We start from the raw sequence: 17,881 nt of genomic DNA on the forward strand, positions 1-17,881 counted from the left end.
ATAGCAACTATCAGCGTAACAGCACCAGAATTTCTCTGAAGAAGAGACATTTACTGATTGAGAAACGAAAACCAATAACTGAGAAACAAAAACCGATGATTTTATAAGTGTGCGATCAGAACACATAAATTTTACATGGAACATTAAGAATGCGTTATCCACATACTAGATGGTGTCACTTCTCATAAAACCTTACAGTATGGTTTCAAGATCTCCAAAATACAAATGAGTAAGTCAGTAAACGTACACTGGTACACAAAACATGAAGATGAAAGGAAATTTCGCCTGATGTGTCACTGTCAAATAAGACACCTTGATGAAATTTGAACCATACTTAGAAAGATTTACACCAGTAGAGTACAGAAGGTAAAGTAAAGAAATACATACTGAGAAGAACAGAGATGACTCTTTTATTCAATGACTACAATTTCACTGAAGTCACCACGGTTTATGATGGTCCACTGGACATGGCGAAAGGGGGGACGTGGATCTTAACAGGCCGTACGATCACCACGGACAGCACTGCATGCTCTGCAAAGTGCTCCTATGCTGATCACAAGGCTGGCAAGAAATTCTTATGGTAGGGCGTTCCATCCCTACACCATCACGGTTGATAACCGCGGGCACGGTCGTTATCGCTCGTGGGTGTGTGCTGCAATACGTTTCGGCATCGCATCCCACAACTGCTCGATCGGATTTAAGTCGGGAGAATAGGCAGGCCAGTCCATTTGACAAACATCCTCTCTTTCCAAGCCCTCATCCATCTCCACTGTTCAATGCAGTCGCGCAGTGGCATCCATAAAAACGAATTCAGGGCCGAATGCATTCCTGAATGAGGTACATGGGAAAAGAATACAGTGACCTGTAACTGTACCGTGTTCAAAGATTTGGAAGTCAGTACGTCTATGCAACATTACGCCTCCCCACACCATAACGCCTGGGCCCGCAGAACGATCACGATCGACAATCTCCCTGGAGGCATTACATGTACGCTGGTGCGACCGAAATGACTTCTCAGACTGAACCTGGTCTCATTCAAGAGGAACACGCGACTTCGTTCCTCATTGGTCCAGTCCATATCCTCTTGGCACCATCGCAAACAATGCCGCCGATGAGCGGGTGTTAGCGGAACTCGACGTACCGGTCGTCGGGCAAAGAGGCCATCCGTTTGAAGCCGCCATGTCACTGTGGAGCGTGTCATTGCGTACCTCGCAGTTGTGTTGAATGTGGTTGCAACTACACCTGGTGTTTGGCGTCTTTCTTGCCAAATGTAGCTGTTATCTGCTGCTGTAGTTGACCGTGGTTCGGAACGCTCTCCACGTACGTGAAACAATGCTGTGAGCAATACCAAACTCCTGCACCACACTCGTCTCACTTGGCGATTCTTCTAGTTTACCGATGATTCTTATGCGTATGAAGTCATTCAGACGTTTTCTCCGGGCCACGCTGTAACAAAGAACACCACCTCAGAGGCGTAGCTGCCCGTTGATTGACACACACTGTCTTTCCCCGGTCCTTCAACTGCCTCGTGTTCCGGGTCAGCCCCATTTGGCGCCATAGTCACGTTGTCCTCACGCTATGTAACGTCCAACTTTCTGTGCAGAACTAAGAACTGGAAATTTGTGATAAGTTCCTATGGGGCCAAACTGCTGAGTTCATCGGTCCCTAGGCTTACACACTACTTAATCTAACTTAACTTACGCTCAGGACAACACAAATACTCATGCCAGAGGGAGGAGCCGTGCGAACCGTGGCAAGGCGCCTAAGACCGCATAGGTACACCGCGCGTCGCAAAACAAAGAGATCTTTGGCAACATGCCCATCACTTTCATTCATTTCCACCGATTAGCTATGTTGCTTTATCTACCTCGCCTTTAAGTTTTGCGGAGCAGTGTAGTTATTTGTACTACAGATTTGCACACTACAAAATGATGACTTTTGTCCCATTGTATTTGCTTTCGGGAGGACAATTTCAGCAAATGGTTCAAATGGCTCTGAGCACTATGGGACTTAACATCTATGGTCATCAGTCCCCTAGAACTTAGAACTACTTAAACCTAACTAACCTAAGGACAGCACACAACACCCAGCCATCACGAGGCAGAGAAAATCCCTGACCCCGCCGGGAATCAAACCCGGGAACCCGGGCGTGGGAAGCGAGAACGCTACCGCACGACCACGAGATGCGGGCCAATTTCAGCAAAAATGGCGTAATACAATCGCTACAAAACCAGAGTTATCACAAACGTAAGTAAACAAATTGCGCGAGTGTAATGATGAAACTGATGCAAGTTTCGAGACTGTTGGAGGTGTGACGTCGCTGAGACAACACTCAGTGACAAAAGTCAATACTTCCGCGCCGCTAATGATCACGCCAGCAAATGCTGAAACGCTATACTTGGGCCCGAGGGCTGGCGGTCGTGCAAGAACACACCAGGCGAGCCTCGCGGAGATAATGAAGGCTGCGTATAGTTTAGTAGAGAGAGTAGTTGTGCGTCTCAGGGCCTAAGATGGCTCTGCAGTCAGTGCCAGTCGGTAGGGCGCGGACCCAGCGATGGCGGCGCCCGTCCGCCATCTTCATTATGTTGTTACCCGGAGACAATTACGCCGCACCCGAAGCCGACGTTAATTATCGTAATTTGCGCCCTTAACAACATTCGGACATTTCGTTCTAGCTGCAGCGGCGCATAATTCTTTCGGGAGGGCAGCGAGTCCTTCCCGCTGCGATCTAGAGTTCAGATTGCACTTCCCGCGCCTCTGTTACCTTCTCCTGGTAGCGTGGGGCGGATTCCGTCCGGGAAATAACAAATGCCCGCAAGCTGTGGACATTTAAATGAGCACTGCGTATTTATTATGGTTGACGGACCTCTTGCCCATCATCTTCAATGTAGTTGCTGATTGTCAATGTGCAATCACAAGTGTCTCCTATGCATTGCACAGATCGGAAGATGGTCGAATCTGGTAATCCAAAAACACATGCAGGGTGTTTCCCTGTTCATGTTACACACTTCTCGTGTTTGTAGAGGGGACTTCGTAGAACAAGGTTTATATAGGAACCCACATCCGAAAACGTCACCCAACAACGCCACAGAGAGTCAAAGTTACAGAGGCCGGCGCCTGTAAATGTATGTATATACATGGTGATTGAGAGATAATGTTACAAACTTTCAAGGACGGTGGAAACGGATAATATGAGGTAGGAGTCCCTCGTTCGGAAACGAACAAGTCGAAAGTTACAAGTGAAAATCATTCTGATACTTTTGACAGTGGAATACATATACCGGTACTGTTGTTGTTGCTAAGAATGTAGGATATACAACATTCAGAGGTTGTAGTATGGACCAAGCCAAGAAAAAAATGTCCAGTAAACATGGGCTCTAAAATGCATATCAGAGGTACTTTGAACACTTGTTCATCTTCGCTAGCGTGAAACACATTTGCTCTACTAAACAACGGCTCAGAGCTTTTAAGGTATACATTTTCGAATGCATGTTTACTACACATTTTTTCTTCTTCTGGTCCTTACTATCACCTCTGAAAGTTGACTACCCTACAATCTTAGCTACCACAGTACCGGCATGGCTCTCAGAGACTGCAGAACGGTTTTCGCCTATAACTTCCGACTCGTTCGTTTCTGGTACAGGGATCCTTACCTAAACTAACACATTTATCCTTCTCTAATATCCTTGAAAGTTTGTAATATCATCACAGAATCACCCTGTACATACATACATTTACAGGCGCCGGAGTCTATAACTTTGACGCTCTGTAGGGCCGCTGGATGACGTTTCCCGACATGGTTTCCTATTAAGACCTGATTTGCTGAGTCCCCTCTACGACCTCTAGAAGTGTGTAACATGAATTTTTATACACCCTCTGTATATAAGACTGTATCTAACCGCTAAAAATGTTGCCATTGTTTCAGGAATATCATCAGACGCAACTTTGGCGAAACACAGCAATACGAGTGTTTACTAGGTCAAGCAGTACATACTCTTTCTGATCAAAAGTATTCGAACTCCTGTCAGTGAACAATAACGTGGGGTGAGTTCACCCTTCGCCTTTATGACGACTTATACTCTGCTGTGGATACTTTGATTGAGGTGTCTGAACGTCTGTGGATGATTGGCAGTCTATTGGACGCTGGGGTCTGGAACGAATGGTTCAAATGGCTCTGAGCACTATGCGACTTAACTTCTGAGGTCATCAGTCCCCTCGAACTTAGAACTACTTAAGCCTAACTAACCTAAGGACATCACACACACCCATGCCCGAGGCAGGATTCGAACCTGCGACCGTAGCGGTCGCGCGGTTCCAAACTGTGGCGCCTAGAACCGCTCGGCCACCCAGACCGGCGTCTGGAACGAGCTCAACTTTCTAACTCATTCCATCGGTGTTCCATTCTGCTGAAGTGGGGACTTTGGGCAGGCCATTTCATTTCAGGAATGCTATTTTCCAGAAGCCATAGCCTCTCAGATGTTGCGTTGTGAGAGCGGAGTATTGTCATGCTGGTAAAAACAATATGAGTCTCCGAACTGTTCCTCTGCTGTAAGCAGTACACAATGCTATAAAATCTGTTCATACCCTTCCGGATACAGCGCTCCTTTAAGCGCAACAAAAGGACACCCTAACAACGTGAAAACCCGCATTATTGTATCATCACCTCCTTCGTGCTTCACAGTTAGCACGACACGTCATGACGAACAACTTTCTCAAGGAATTCGCCAGCCCATACCCTTCCACCGGATTGGTACAGGGCATACCGTGATTCACCGCTCCAAATCACTCGTTCCTAGCCATCCACCGCCCAGGGGCATCGCTCTTTGCACCATTTCAAGAGTCCCTTAGTATTCACTACAGAAATGTGTGGCTAATGAGGAGATGCTCTACCGCTGTTCCCCATTCTTCCTAGCTTCCTACGCATAGTGACTGTCCTAAGTGGATTGCTGTCAGTACTTTAGTGCCGACGATTGATTCCTTCCGATTATTTCATACGAATTTTTACAGCAGCCCCCCCCTCCCCCCCCCAACCAAACGATCGATTCTTATTCTCCGTCAGTACATGCGATCTGTCTCGTCTTGGGTTAGCTTTGGTTGTTCCTTCGCTTTCCCACTGCCAAATCACAACAGTCGACTTAGACAGCTTCAGTGCTCCTGACAGATTTGCTACTCATGTGACACCCAGTGGCTAGACCGCGTTCGAAGTCATTGAGCTCTTCTGATCGACCCATTCTGCTCTTACAGCTTCTCCACTGGCAACAAAACACTCCCGACCTCCTTTTATACGGGTGGGTTCCCGTCTCGTGACGTCTACTGTTCAGCTGTGCATTACATAGGGGAGTCCGGTTACTTTTGATCAGTTAATGTATACCGTTTGCACAGAAGGTCAGTAGAGAGCGTGGTATGGACTGGGTATTGGCAGCTTTGGTTGCGGAATAGTCTTAGTTCAAACGAACAGACTTCGCTGCACCGCTGTTTCTTTTCCTCTAAGTGCGTAGTATGCTATACTTCTCTATTTTATTCCGACTTTCAAGTGCTTCGGAAGCTACACCTTCTCGAATATCGAATCTGCATATGTGACGCTCTGTATTTTATGTATTTGCGTGAGTTCGCATCCTTGCAATACATCATTCACAAACCAATTCACAGTAGTTGACAAAAATTATTGTTTGCTGCTCAGTAAGCACAGTTAGGAATGTTTTGCGTCTATGATTTACCGTTTGATTATTTAGTACGTTGTACGTTACATCTCATTGTGGAATCTCTTATCGGTGGTTCAGTTTGAGATCGCTACTTATGGGATAATTCTGCAACTCGGACGCAGACGCTGATGCCCTCATGTGCAAAATGTAGGGCCCCGCCACGGTGGTTTGGAAAATATATCTCTCCGTCAAGTCCCACACACACACACATACACACACACACACACACAGAGAGAGAGAGAGAGAGCTGATCAGCACATTACAAATGATACAGAACGCTTATGATTACGAAGACGGCTCTGGTGGTCGTTGACTATGCAACGTCAGTTCAAGGGAACATCAGATTCACGGTCACGGTCGCGGTGCACTCACTTTGTTTCGAAGAGGTCAGAAATGTGATCTTCACTTCACTGGAAATTAACCTATTTGAAAATTCTGCTGAAATCTACGAGAGCTAACGGTAAATTTGGTGACGCAGCGATCACTGATAGTTCAGCACAATTTGGAATCAAACGGTTCGATTCGAGTCCTTCACGTAAATCCACAGGCAACATCGTGTAGTGTTTTATCTAAGGCACAAATCTCAACATCGTGGTAATATGATTCCTAGATGTAAAGAAAATGGATAAATTCCTTAAAAATTATGCAATTAAAAAAAATCCCTGACAATGATGAACCTCTCGATCTTGGTAAAGCCGTTCGCAATGATAAAAAGTTGTGTAGTCCTAATTGTTCACTCTGAATGTTACGGGAGAGAAGAGAAAAAAGGTTTGTGTGTGCGCGTGTGTGTGTGTGTGTGTGTGAGAGAGAGAGAGAGAGAGAGAGAGAGAGAGAGAGAGAGAGAGAGAGGAGAGAGAGAGAGAGAGTGACGGTAAGAGGGAGAGGGGAAGGGAGAGGGGGAGGTAGAGGCCGAGGGACAGGAAGACGGAGAGGGGGAGAGAGAGAGAGTGGGGGGGAGAGGGGGGGAGATATTGGCTGGCTGTTGTGACTAGCTGTTGGCAGCACACCGATGATTGAGTAATTCGTATTGTGGGAACGAGTACGTGAAAGTTAGTCGGCTGACAAATAGAGGGAGATAAGGTGGTGGCATTTAATAACGTTTTAATTCCACGGAAGTGCGTTTAGATCGATCGCCCCCGGAAGCATATACCAGGAAACAAGAGATGAGACGGCGGATTGCAACAGAAGACAGCGTGCCGTAAAGACAGGTGGCGTGTTCGATAGCTGAACCGCGTCTAACCGAGGCGTCCAGAGCTTAATAGCGAACACTTCTCCGCATCGAGAGCGCTTGTAACTCGAGCATGCGTTCAAAATGGAAACGCAACGAAAGGGCATTAGTTACAAATAGTAGGGCCCTGACAACTAGCTACAAATAAAGCTGTCAACTAACTACGTATAAATTAGTTTGTTCTTTGGGGGCTGCTCATTGAAGGATGCCCTGCTCTCACACCATGAAAGCTAAAAAATTTCATCCCTATTAACCTACGACTTCCGAGCATACACTACGATACATAAGTTTATGTCTGCCATGAATGCAGGATACTTGCACAGGAAAAATCGTTAAAGAAAACCAGTGCGGTGATCCTGAGAGGTTCGATGCCCTCTTTTGCATGTCTCCTCTCATTTTCATCAATTTTATTAATGTTCTATGTCATTGCACGGTAGTAACAGATCTAATAAGGTTATTGTAAAGAGAGTATTTGTACTGAGAGCTCAAAAAATACTTTTCACTTGATTCCTATACATGTTGGGTTACTTCCCTGTGTGGCCTGTGCGAGGCAAGCATCGGAGGACGCGGCACACGGCATTTCCGGTTGGGGTCTGCACTTCCCTGAATTCTGAGAGGTTCGTACAATAGGCTTAAGCGCCTGGCGGAACGACTGACATCGGTCGAGTTTCGCCTATTGTATGCAGGGCGAAATGATCTGCGAGACGTCTGAGTGTCGCCGCAGTTTATGTGTTTACCGTTCCGGCGCATCCGGAACGAAGATTCCTGGCACCGACTGACTGCATTGTCCTCTTGATTCTGAGAATACTTGTGGACCGTACCCTTCTGGGTGCGACTGTCTGACGATAGCTAGGCAGGTTGTTTTTGTAGCCGGTCAAACGGCAAGTTCAGCTGCCTCAGCTGAATAGCAGTGGTATGATTGGTCAACTTAAACTGAGGCTAGTTGACGTCATAAAGCCATGTTCGAAAATGGAGGGAACGGTCGCTGTTGGCGCGAATGATGTTCTGAGGCAGTGTGGGGGAATTTTGGAATCAGAACTGAATGCTGATTCGATTTTTTCGAGGAGAGTAGGGAGTAGAGCAATGTTGACTTCGCTCTTGCGTTGCGCGGGCGGTAATTCGGAATCTGATCTTCGTCGGAGTCGGACGGTCTTGCGACTTGGTCGCTCGTTTTCGGAAGAACTTAGAATTCTCGGACAGCCTTCGAGGCCAGGGGTTGCCACAGAGTTGCTGCACAACAGAAGTCGGCGCCTACATCATCTGGACTCTGCCTACCGACGACGTGCTGCAGATTTCAGTACTGGGACAGTATTTTGCGGCTCCGGCATTGTACGACCTTATCAGTTTTATACTGAATCCCTCAGCAGCACGCGCGTTCGCTTTCCTATAAGTCCACCTTGCTTGTTTCTCCATGTGATCCCATTTGAGCTCTCACTACTAATTGCGATGCTGCTATACAGTCGGGAGATTCATATTTGATTCATTAGGACCTCCAGTCATTATCGTTGATCTATTGCATCACAGACAGTAAGAGCCCCTTGTTCTCGAACCAACTCTTATTCTCACAATATTTCAGTATACCCTGTCCTTTAACCTACTGTTGGTGTCGATAATCATGTGCATTTATGTTCTGTAAATCTCATTGTAATATTTAATCCGCATATCATTTCGTAGATATATGCAGAATCCCATTTCCTGTTGTTTATTATGATAAAGTTCTCTTTTTTTCTGAGTAGATTACGATTTTTATTACATTATTGTGAGTGTGCACTCCTTATTTTACCAATCAGCAGGGGTCACCATCATTGCCTTCCGTTATCGTTGTGCGCATAATTAATTAGCTGGTAGATAAGGAGGGGGTCATGTCTCGTTCTCATGCAAAATTCCTCTGAATTAAAGAGGTAAAAACTCTTCTCCACCCCGGCACCTCGTAATCCTACAACCGCAGCCGAATTTCAGGTAGTGAAAGTACTTTTCGTCAGTCAGGTAAGAGAGGTGGTGATGTGAAGTACTTGGCCACGGGACTATGTGTCAGTGTTCAGGGTTCATTTCCAAATCGCTTTACAGAAACTCAAGGAGTTAATAATGTGGCAGTCGGTCGAGCCCATCATTGGAGGATCGTAAGACAGATCATTGGTGCTTTTGAAGAAAGTTTCATCATTAAAATTTGCACATATTCTTCATCAGATGCCTGATGATTTGTGGAGGAGGATAAATCGTATATTCCTATCATACTAAAGATGCGATGAATAAGTGACTGTCGATAAGTCACTGCGTAAGCTAGACGTTATGGTTTTAATACCTCTGTCACAGCATGAGACAGTCCTGAAAGGAAGATGTATATTACTTGTTCTTGCCGGCCGCGGTGGTCTAGCGGTTCTAGGCGCTCAGTCCGGAACCGCGCGACTGCTACGGTCGCAGGTTCGAATCCTGCCTCGGGCATGGATGTGTGTGATGTCCTTAGGTTAGTTAGGTTTAAGTAGTTCTAAGTTCTAGGGGACTGATGACCATAGATGTTAAGTCCCATAGTGCTCAGAGCCATTTGAACCATTTTTTTGAACTTGTTCTTTCTTATCAAGTGTACTTTTCATAAATTTGTTGGTATTCCCACGATGTTGCACCGCCGGACATCAGAACTGTATGAACATCTCATTGATGCTCTTGCGCTGATTAAGGGAGTCCGTTAGGAAAATGTTTCAGCGTCGTCAGAACCGCCAAGAAGACAAAACACTCTACATGCTCTCAACATTTACGCTTAACAGTTATATTTAACTCACAAAGTTCACTCTTAGGTTAGAGAAAGTGCCAGCGTGTGCGAAGAAGAAACGTTAAATCCAGACCCCGATACATACCGGCCAGTAATACTGTGAAACTTCCGCCGCGTAACACATATTTACGATTCTCTTAATTATTCCTCAGTTACGAATTTATAAGGTCGGAAACTTCAATTGAAGTCTCTATTATCATCGTTAAACGTCATTCTGACTGTATTCAAGGACACGTCGTGCTTGATATTCGTCGTGTAAGCATTCCACGTCTCTGGACCCATACTACGCTTTGGAAATAACGAGAAGGCAAGTAGCAGTGAACTAAGTTGTCTAAACTGATTATTATCAGGAAATATAATCTCTTGACCAGTTTAATGGGAGGACAGCAAAAAAGTTTTTATATCAAGCCACACGACGTAATATATACCACTGTTTGTGTGTTTGTGTGTGTGTTCAAAATGGTTCAAATGGCTCTGAGCACTATGGGACTTAACTTCTGAAGTCACCAGTCCTCTAGAACTTAGAACTATTTAAACCTAACTAACCTAAGGACATCACACACATCCATGCCCGAAGCAGGATTCGAACCTGCGACCGTAACGGTCGCGCGGTTCCAGACTGTAGCGCCTAGAACCGCTCGGCCACCCCGGCCGGCCGTGTGTGTGTGTGTGTGTGTGTGTGTGTGTGTGTGTGTGTGTGTGTGTTTTGTGTAAAACCGAGCAGATAGCCAGCAGAAATGAAGACTCACGCCTTCAAAAATAAACACCCCCTCCACTTTTCGGGGTCTTACTGCTCTGCGTTAACAAAACCGTGCCGTCCGCAAAGTACACCCAGACGCCACACCGGAGGTGGAAACCTATTTTCCTTTCTCCTTTTTTCTGCCGCGGAACTTCCCTCTCACTCTTCCTCTCGCTCACAGCAAACGGAGGAGCACCTCTCGCGGCAGTGGTCTGCAACAGAACAATCCCCGTTCTCCGCGCCCCAGCGGCAGTTTTCGCCACGCAGTATTAGTCTTTGTGCAATGCGCGCGTCTGCTCCTTCATTTGTTTCCGCGGGGGAGAGCAGCAGGGAAAGGCGAGAGCAAAGAATACGGACACGGACCGGCCGGAGGTAATTGTAATTTAAAACTCGCAGTTTGGCCACGTGCAAATGAGAACAGATGATCACATCACAAAGGAGACCGACAGGGCAGGGCAGAGCAGAGCGTAGGCGGGGGTGTTGCAAGGGGTAAGGCCCGCCGTCAGAGAAATGGAGAAGACAGCCTCCCCCGTCACGCAGGCCGAAGGGGAAGAAACGCGCGAAGGAGGGCCACGCGTTTATAGCGGGGAGCCGGCATAACGCGGGGAAACGGACTTTTTTCTGCCTGCCCGCTCCCTAAATCAACTATTCCCTAATTAACAGGACTCTAACAAGCGCGGCAGTCGGTGCCAACACTTTCTCATATTTCTGGGACCGAGATCATCCCTTGAGGAACGCAAGCTTTTCTTTTTGCGGAAATACTGTGCGACGTTTTGGACTTGCTTTAGTGAGTTACACCTCATTAAACAAAGGGCTGTGAAGCAGACTGTAAGTCACGCGTTATCAAGACAGCGCCTGCTGAAGGCAGCAAATGTGTTTTCGAAGGAATACACGGTAAATATTTTGCAGATACTAGATGAGATTTTACTTGAAGCATATATGCATATTCCGCAAAGATACCTAATGTTTAACGATTATTAATCTTACATTATTAATTTACTATTGATGCGTTTCGACACTAGTATTCATCTTCAGGGCTCAGTACGTAAATCATTAAAATATTATTTACGCTACTGAGAATATTAAATGTATTATCGCTGGTTTGATGAGTCGTCAGTGTCTTAATTAGGTCCAAATCGTATGCTTCCTCAGACAAAAATGGAAAAAAGAAAATATGTAGCTTATATTTTGCTAAGAAGAAGTGCTGATATGCAAATTTTATCGGCCATATTACGCTGGTGACTTAACTGCATATACGTTCGCAGCAGCCAGGTTAGCAGGACTAAAGCTATCACAAATATAAGGGTCTTATACATGAAACCATTCCACTCAGTGGTTCAAATGGCTCTGAGCACTATGGGACTTAACTTCTGAGGCCATCAGTCCTAGAAATTAGAACTACTTAAACCTAACTAACCTAAGGACATCACACACATGCATGCCCGAGGCAGCATTCGAACCTGCGACCATAGCAGTCGCGCGGTTCCAGACTGTAGCGACTAGAACCGCTCGGCCATCTCGGCCGGCATTCCACTCAGGGCTAAGGAATGCACAAAGAAAGGGGTTATTGACAATGCTTCATTTGCTGAATCCACAAATGGGTTAGTTCAACAAATTTCAGCCCATTCAGGACACATATAACAACTCACGGTGGCAAGAACAGTGTCACCTCCTAGACCAACAATTTTTACACCATCTACGGAAGAGCTTGACATCCGAACTTTGCATCACTGAACACTTGTGCTTCACCGAGTACATTTAGAGGGGATACTTCGCATTGGCAGGTGTCAATGATCTATGATAGTGCACAGCGAAACACGCCATAAGATGAAAATAAGGACTGAAATATAGACATAACGTTGTATTAAGATGCGTATAAGAAGTATGAGAGTTTCGTCTTTCTAAATTAACAGTCTTTGGGCACTGTTCTCAAAATGAGGATACATTTCAGTAACAGCGTGTAAAATGCTGCAGGAAGATATAGAATTTCTGAGAGGTTATTACGCTGGGAATCCAGAAGCCCCCAATTTCGTCAGCTGGTAGTGTCTTTTATGTCAAAGAGTACAGCAAAAGTAGACCCATCGACCGGACACATCAGGCGAATTTGGCATTGCCTTCCATGTTCGACCGGATTAAGAATTTGAGCCACCTCGGGAAACATACAGACATTTCACCTCTGTCCATAAAGTTCATTACAGCCAAACACTTTCATAAAACGTTTTTCCTGCGGCTTTACGGGTTTCGACTTACCAGTCATTCATTTTCAATAGTCCGCGGGAAGTTTTTGGTTTAAGGACAAGTCAAAATGCAGGGAGTGGACAAAGATATAGACAGAACAAAAACATAACAGATTACCATACCTAATATGGTGCAGAAAAACAGTCTACATTCAAAATACCTGCCAATCGTCTCGGAAAGGAAAAACATACAGGTCCTGTATGGTTTTCATTCTTCCTGAAATATAATGGCAAGTTCAGCTACGATGAAGGTGGCTAATGGTCACATACCCATCACTCGAAAATAGACCACAAAGGCTCTGTAATATTGAGATCCATGTGACTGTGGTGCTAGAGTAGGTGCCACAATTCATCCTCTTGCTCGCGGAACCAGATGTGGACGATGCGAGCAGTATGCACAGGAGTCCTGCCGTCTTGGAACACAGCATCACCATTGGGGAACAAATGTTGTACAATAGGATGGACCTGACCAATCAGAATGGTCAAGTAATCCTTAACAATAATGCGACCTCGCAGGGTAACCATGGAACCCATGGACTCCCACGACATGGTTGTCCAAATCATCACGGAACACCCTCCACGTTTCACTTTTGGCAGCAAGCACCCCTCATCGTAGGTTTGGGAACAGTGGAAACAGTGTGAAACAAGACTCATCCGACCGATCAACTTTCTTCCACTGCTCCATAGTCAAAGTTTTATTGCTTCGGCACCACGTTTTCCTGTTAAGGGTGTTTGCATCACTGATGTGTGGTTTTGAATTGCAGCTCGCCCAACAATACCTAGCTTTTAGAGCTCCTTTCGCGTTGTTTTGGTGCTGACAGGATTAGAGAGTGCGACATTCAGTATTTCAGTGATTTTTGTAGTTGTCGTTGTCTTATCTTTTGTCATAATCCCTACCGTCTGTAAAGATCACTCAACACACATTTTCCTGCACGTAGTGACGTAGAGGATGATGTTTTTCTGCTTTTCCTGTTATCAGTATAAGTGTCCAATCGGTGCCTGTTTCAAGAGGCACCAAATGATTCGGCTACCTTGCTCACGGAACCATGCGCCATACGAGCACCAACAATTCGCCCACATTCGAAGACGCTGAGAGCTCCGAGCATTCATAAGTACAATGAACACGGATCAGACCACCACTGAACCAACGTGTTGAGGACATTTCACAAGTGCCGTTCGTGGTCAGATACAGCAGCACCACGGGCAGGTTTGGCTAGCTTCTTCAGTAATGTTCGAGCACGCATTTCGCGCGTTGTAACAATATTTTTGTTCAACCCCTGTACGTCGAAGGTTACCATGACCCTCGACATATTTTGACACACCCTTTAACCAAATTCCTGGGCTACTGAAAATTACGAAGTCAAAACCGGCATGGCCACAGAAAGAATTTTATGTCGGGTATTTGACCGTAATTAGCTTTTGTGTTAATGAAAATGTGCTAGTTGCTGTTCTTCGTCAGAAACATGACAAACACGGACAAATTTTACCTATAATCGATTTTTTTGAGGGGGATATGATTAGCCTTCTAATCGGTTTAGCAGGCTGGAGTGGCCGAGCGATTCTAGGCGCTACAGTCTGGAACCGCGCGAACGCTACGGTTGCAGGTTCGAATCCTGCCTCGGGCTTCGTTGTGTGTGATGTCCTTAGGTTAGTTAGGTTTAAGTAGTTCTAAGTTCTAGGGGACTGATGAGCTCAGAAGTTAAGTCCCGTAGTGCTCAGAGCCATTTGAACCATTTTTAATATGGCCCTCCGTGATTTCCAATCTCTTTATTTGAGAGAAGCACCTACACTGAGCGCCCTCAAGCTTCTGTAATTGTATTATTGATATTGGCTGACGTATTTTCCCCCCTTCCACAACTCACACCGCGCGTAGGTTCTGGCTTTGTCTAGACCAGGGGTTTCCAACCTTTTAGCTTAACTGGGTCACACTGGAAGAAGACGAGTATTTTTGGACCGCATAATAACTTTGAAGGAGAAAAAGGAACGGACCAATGAGAGAATGGCATCGTGTAGTGGGAGTTTCAAATTGAAAATATTCAATTTATCATATCTTTACTACCCAAACGGAGCTTTATGGAATCCTTTTTTTTTTTTTTTTTTTTTTTTTACCGATCATGTGACAGATGTTCACTTTTCATACTCTGTTTGGGACGCATGCGGACAGCGGATTGCGCACTCGTGGTCTAGATACTACGGAATGCTGTAATGAAAGAAACGGCCCCTTCCGCTTAAGCTAATCCACTTGTTACACGACAGTAGTTCCATGGCTGCCCGGTACTACACGCAGACTGCCACAGTGCGAGACCAGCCGCTGTGGCGGCCTCTTGCCGTAACAATGGGTTCCGTAGAGGATCGGCCGCGAGCAACCACTGCCGCAGCCGCCTCGCCTCTTCCTAATTGAAATGGGACCGTTTATCGGGGAGTGGCGCGCAGTGCTCGCTAACAATAGTGAATGATGAATTAATTTTAACTAGTGTTTGTTAATGTCGCTCCCTCTGATGCCTGCGTGCGTGTGTCTGTGTGGTGTGTGTGTGTGTGTGTGTGTGTGTGTGTGTATGTGTGTCTATTGCTCGCGGGAGCGACCGAGTGTTACGAGCAGTTCAGCTGAAGGCGTAGTCGCCCGATAGGAAGCCATTAAGAAAATTAGAGGACACTTCCTTAAAGGGCCGCGCTGCTTTCAATGCCGCTTCCAGCCACTGTCGTTATTGCGGGTACTGTCTTTTCCACCCAGTTGTCGCCAGCGGTGACGCCTGGAGAATGTGACTTGAGAGAAGCCAGCCAGCCCCGTACACGCTTGTCGGCTAAGATACCAGATTACTACCACATTGGGCAGATCGAGGCAAGGCATCAACAAAGCTTTGTCAAAAATTAGTGCATTTCATTGTGGTCCGCAAATTCTGCTAGCTGTAAGCATCAGGAAAGTTGATTTTTCTTTACGTAAGTGCATTGGTTCTTTACCACATAACATCTATTTTTTGTCCGCCACATACGATCAATGGGACATCCTGTGCGCCTCTGAGAGGAAGACCGTATTACTCTATAGGTGTGTGGACATTACTCACCTACATAGAAATACAGCAGACTATGGGGATAACAAACGAATCTAAATAGTGTGTTTTAAAAATATTTACTGTAACAGTCTCACTCGCAAATAGTCACAAATGATATTCAGTTTTGATCACTTAATGATCATATTCACATCTGATTAATCACGAACTGTGGAAAGTTAAAAAAAACACTTCTAATAATCTGTGAAAGAAATACCAGTGAATATTGCTGCAAGTCTGCTATAGTGCTATTCCCTGCGGAGTATGATGTATGGGTAGACCACGAGGAGAAAATTCGGGAAATTAGAACCAATACAGAGGCTTACCGACAGTAATTCTTCCCACGCACTCCTCGCGAGTGGAACAGGGTTGCCACGCGGGATTAGCCGAGCGGTCTGGGGCGCTGCGGTCATGGACTGTGCGGCTGGTCCCGGCGGAGGTTCGAGTCCTCCCTTAGGCATGGGTGTGTGTGTTTGTCCTTAGGATAATTTAGATTAGGTAGTGTGTAAGCTTAGGGACGGATGACCTTAGCAGTTAAGTCCAAGAAGATTTCACACACATTTGAACATTTTGGTTTTTTTTTTTTTTTTTTTTTTTTTTTTTTTTTTTTTTTTTTTTTTTGGAACTGGGTTGGAGGGATCAGATATGGGTACCTAAAGTACCCTACGCCACACAACATTAGCTGGCTTGCGGAGTATGATGTAGATGTAATTTTACGACCTATGACAGTTATTTCACAAAAAAGAGCTTTGACACCTCACAACTCGTGATTAACCAGATCTGAAAATGTTCATTCAGTGATCGAAATTTGTTGAGCGTTCAGGACCACCCTACTTCACAATCGATGAAAAGGCGTCAATAGTAGTTGGACCTAGTTGGCTCATTAAGAGAGGACTACATTTTTCCTCCTTGAAGCGACAACTATCTTCACAGATGACGTCAAGTTGCCGCATGGTCGAATAGGGCCTTATACTGCACACACTGCGGTTCGAACCTGCGACCGTAGCGGTCTCGCGGTTCCAGACTGAAGCGCTTAGAACCACTCAGCCACACCGGCCGGCTGTCTGGTGGTAAAGAAGTTTACGTCTCCATCACTCCGTCTCATGCCGGTGACTTTGGTGTTTCGGACATCAACCGAAAGGTAGAGATGATGTAATTGTCGATTCCTATTTCTTGCCATTTATGCCCTTCATTTTGGCATAATTGCTGCATCTCACATCAGCGACAACCTGCTTTATACACCTACATACACATACAGTATGTAGCCCTGTCCCAGAGATTCTTGCCTTTTACCAGTTCTTTTCAGTGACTCATTTTCTAACACAAGTTAGGAAAAACAAAACTGGCTGAAAATATTTCATGCATCTTAAGACAGGCAACCGAACTTACATCATACGCATTTGAGACAGTTGACGTAATTTTGGTTGGCTATCTCAAGGTGCGTGATATATTTTCCGCGGCACTTGTGTTTTACCCACGTTGTATTTGAGCAATAAAATTATCTCTCTTATTTATTGTGGTCTTTATTAGGCATTTTTTCTCAATGACTCGTTCATGAAACGTCTTCATTCCATACTCTGTGGATATCTCAGACTACCTGTAGCCCATACTTCAATAGTGTAATTTCTTTCTTACCCAATTACCGGCGTCTGTTGATCCAGTGTGTACACGTTCTGCTCAGACGTTTTCCTTTTGAGTACGTGAATATTATCGCCATCACCCAGGCCACTTTCCGTTTCATTAAACTAAGCTCCAGTTCACTTTCGGTGACTTGTGCTATGCCCTCATCGAATCGTATCAACGCTGATGTTGTGCCTCCCACATCACCATACTTCTATGTTCCTCTCGTTACCTCTTCAGTATACAGTATACAGTGGAGACTAGTCCATGCTGTTTCACACAAGAGTAAAATTGCGTTCTATCGCCGTAATAGAAACCACGCTGCCTAAGAACGGAGAACAGTCCCAGGATCCCCAGGAATCGAAGTTGCTGCTTGCGGGTCGGAACACCACAACGCTAGAGCGACCTCGACCACCGATGCGGAAGAGTGCAGTTCCTAGTGTGGAATAAGATGACTCGGGATGTAGCACCCGTTAGCGAAGGAGTCTCTCAAGGTCACCGGCGGTGGGTACGGAACGACAGAAGCTAGCTGCCTGGTGGT

The 17,881-nt window shown here is 45.6% G+C and overlaps 1 protein-coding gene across 1 annotated transcript in view; it reads right to left on the bottom strand.

The window, feature by feature from the left end:
• Positions 1-17,881, bottom strand: part of LOC124619836 (dachshund homolog 1) — a 983,755-nt gene that overhangs the window by 862,827 nt on the left and 103,047 nt on the right. The window lies entirely within an intron of this gene.

The sequence above is a fragment of the Schistocerca americana genome, chromosome 6, assembly GCF_021461395.2.
Source record: "Schistocerca americana isolate TAMUIC-IGC-003095 chromosome 6, iqSchAmer2.1, whole genome shotgun sequence".
Classification (NCBI taxonomy): Eukaryota; Metazoa; Arthropoda; class Insecta; order Orthoptera; family Acrididae; genus Schistocerca; species Schistocerca americana.